Raw genomic sequence first — 3613 nt, forward strand, 5'->3', positions numbered from 1 at the left:
GCGTGCTGGTTTCATGAATGATGCATGCCATGTGTCATTAGAATGGACAACCACAACTCACCCAGGCTGGTGATGGATGGACGGTGGCAGGCACTATCTCACATCTCCATGTGGAATTATTCAGCAACTAGACTTTATTTCACTTCTGTTTGGGCCCATAAACATCCATATTTATCAAAAGGCTTTGCAATTCTGACACTATATCCTTGAAGACACTATCCTACTCGTGGGTAATCAGCACTTCATGAATATTCGATTTCTGCCTTAATTTCACTGGCGTGGCGTTTTTCTTGGCAGGGAAAGGCCAGGACTCAATCCTGTGAATGCTGCTTAAAAGAAGCAGGACAAACTCCCACCCTGGCCAGGAGGACACTGTCACGAGGTGGAGGCCGGGGGCCTGCAGACCCACCTCTCTCCTCTGGCTCTCCGCACCCCGGCCGCCCCCGCCCCGCCTCCCGGTCTCATTGCCCAGAGATGGCTGAATGGTTCACTCACTGAACAGCATCATAAGTGTCCAGGGCACGATTACTTATGCAAAAGAAATCGGTCAGAAACCGCAAGTGTGAGTGAGTGGCCGGGAGAGGGACAAGTCCGTGTTTGAGGTGATCAGGTGACACAGATGTCGCCGCTCCCAGACACGCGGCCTCACACCACAGTCCAGCCCCAGATCCTCAACACCGAAGCCACTCAGAACTTTTTCCCAAACCAGCCACTTTCACACCAAAAACAGGGAGGCGGGATCAGAAATGAAGGAACGTCAAGTGAGTTCAACAGCTAGAGCCTGGGAGGCAGTGTCTTGGCAAATTCGGGGCAGTAGGCTGGGCCCTGACACATCTGTGAGGCCTTGTCCCCAAAGCCCCCAACCTTCTTTCCAGCCACCAGCCTTTAATTCATTAAATGAGCGCCTACCATGTGCCAGGCATGGGGCTAAGCACTGAAGGGACAAAGACAAATCAGACAGCAACCCTTCTTCCTTCCTTCCATCCATCCATCCATCCATCCATCCATCCATCCATCCATCCAGTCAAAAGGCATTCACTGGCCTCTTACCAAGTCACAGGCACACCAGCTCTGGGCTTAGAGCACAGAGCAGACTAGACGTGGTCGCTATCCCCGCAGAGCTCGGACTCTTCGTGGGTAGGGATGTATTTATTTGTCTGTTTACTTGTTTGATGATCAATTGCAAAATGTAATTAAGAACTACAAAAGCAAGGCCCCAAGTTCTGTAACAAGAACAACAGGAAAGACAAACCCTCGCCTGGGACATTGGGGAAGACTGCTCTAAGGAGGTGACAGGGGTGAGGAGGTGGAGGGGCCAGCAGGAGGCATTTCAGGCAGCTGGGACAACAGACCGGAGGCCCTGATGTAGGAAGAATCTGACACATTCAAAGAGGGCACTGCCAGAGGCCCGGGGCTGGGACACAGTGAGCAGGGGGTGGGGCAGGACAGCAGGGAGGCCTTGCATGGGGGCTTAGCTTGGGGACCAACAGTGTGCAGCAAAGGGTCCATGGATAGAACCCAGGAGTTCTGGAAACATAGATGAAGAAAACTACTCTTTTGTACTCACTAACCTGAAAGGTAGCATCTCCTTAATAGAAGTACCTGTGGCTTTGTCATCAGTACACACCGCGCGTGTCCCTGTCACACCGCGGCTGTTTCAGGCAGCATGCTACATCAATTGTGCCATCAGACCCACTGCATCTCCTATGAGGCAATACAGTGAGACACAAGCATATCCGGCATTATACTACATTTAATATGTTGATCATTGGATTTCAAGATAATTGAGTTTCTTTGTAAATCCTGTGTGTGTTACGTCATGCATTTTAAAATGTCATTCAGAGAAGAAGTCCACCGGCTTCGCTGAAAAAGGTCCTTGGCACAACAAAGTTACGGACTCCTGGTCTGGGTAAAGTTCCCTCAAGGAGTGTTCAGCACAGAAGGGAGGGCAGTTTGGGGCTTGGATGAGCTGGGTTATGAAAGGGGCAGTCCCAGGAACTCTGGGAAGACAGAAAAAGCAACCCTTGTTCAACCTGGAAGGGCCACCAGTCATGTCCGCCGGGGTGGCCAGAGGCATCTTCTCAGAGCTAATCCCACCCCTGCAACCAGCCAAAGGTGGGCCCACCAGACGGACGGCCACTAAGCCAGGCCCTGCCCCAGCGGCTGTAGGCTGGGCTGCCTCATTCCAGGAAGGGCAAGGACCGCCATCCCTCCCTCATCTCACTGCATCCCATCACCATGGAGACCAGCAGCCGGGGCTGAATGCTTTTGTCTCCCTATCATTCATTTATAGTCCCTCTCTCTGTTGCTCATCCTCTCCTGTCCTCTCTATTGCCACGGTCTCTCCTATTTGACTTTTCTTCACTGCCTCCCTTTTAGTCCCTCTCTCTTCCCCCCTGCCTCTCTTAGCTCACTTCTGCCTTATGCCGCCATACTTATTGCATCACCTTTCACTTCAAACCTGTCCTAGAGTCCCAGAAGTTAGGACCTAGATGGAGCATACAAACCAGCCAGTTAAGTCTTCTCTCTGCCCTATTTTAATGCGGGAAAACAGAGGCTCGGAGAGTGGAGACGCCACACCCAGAGTCTCAGCTGCCCCGAGCACCTGTTCCCAGCCCCGCACTTCTGCCAGCTGCTCCTGAGGGGCTGTTAGGCGCCGGAGGCGGATGAGAGGGTCTCACAGCTGGACCAAGGCCACAGAGCTCGAAGGGCCGGCCCCAGGCCTCCCCCGCAGCAGCCCTCGGCAGCGTCCACGGAGGAACCCAGCACCGTCTTCCTCGTCAGCCTCCCTGCCTTCCACACACAGCAGCCATTTCCCAAGCAGAAAAGCAGCTGACCTCCCAAAGGATGGGATGTATCCTCTCTCCCAAACAATGAAAACGAGCACCTTTCTCTGCTCCACTTAACTCTCCAGCAGCCCCAGGAACGGAACCCCAACATCAGGCGAACGATGGAGCAGGAAAAATGGAGCCAACACCAGCCCACGGAACCTGGCAAAGATCTCACAGCCTCTCTTCTCCCAGAAAAGACGGTCATGGAATGGAGGGCGTGAGACGGGGTGACCCTCATTCCTGGGGACAGTGCTGTGGACGGGGAAGGCCAAAGCAGTGGGGCGCTCCCCAGGATGAGGCCTGCCCCCCAGCCCCCACCCTGCCTCCTCCGGGCTTCGAGGTCCTCCGGCTCACCTCACCGCGACCCGCTTGAGTGTGAAGCCTGGTCAAGAGCAGGTAGGCACGTGGTGACTTTAGTTGAGGTTAAGTGAAGTTGGGTGAGTTTTAACATAAATACAACCTGTTATTTTAAAATGTCCAGGGTTAGAGAGTGAAGGGGGGAGTGGTGTCCCCCGTATCACACGTGAAAGCAGATCTCTGTTTCCTTCCCTGCCCCGGGGCTGGCGAGGGGGAACGAAAGGAAGGAACAGAGATGCCCAATTGTCTCCTTGGTCCTGGCCACCAAACGATGGGCTGCGAAAGATGGGCCCATCTCTAGGAGATCAGATAAGAGATATGATGACATAATGATTTATAATGAAATAGTCAAAGAGTCGTACAAATAAGTCCTTGACCCGGCAGAAGAATGGAGAGCAAAGAGCCCTGCTAGGGCCGGCCGAGTG

This window comes from Hipposideros armiger, unplaced genomic scaffold (assembly GCF_001890085.2).
Source record: "Hipposideros armiger isolate ML-2016 unplaced genomic scaffold, ASM189008v1 scaffold_4, whole genome shotgun sequence".
NCBI lineage: Eukaryota > Metazoa > Chordata > Mammalia > Chiroptera > Hipposideridae > Hipposideros > Hipposideros armiger.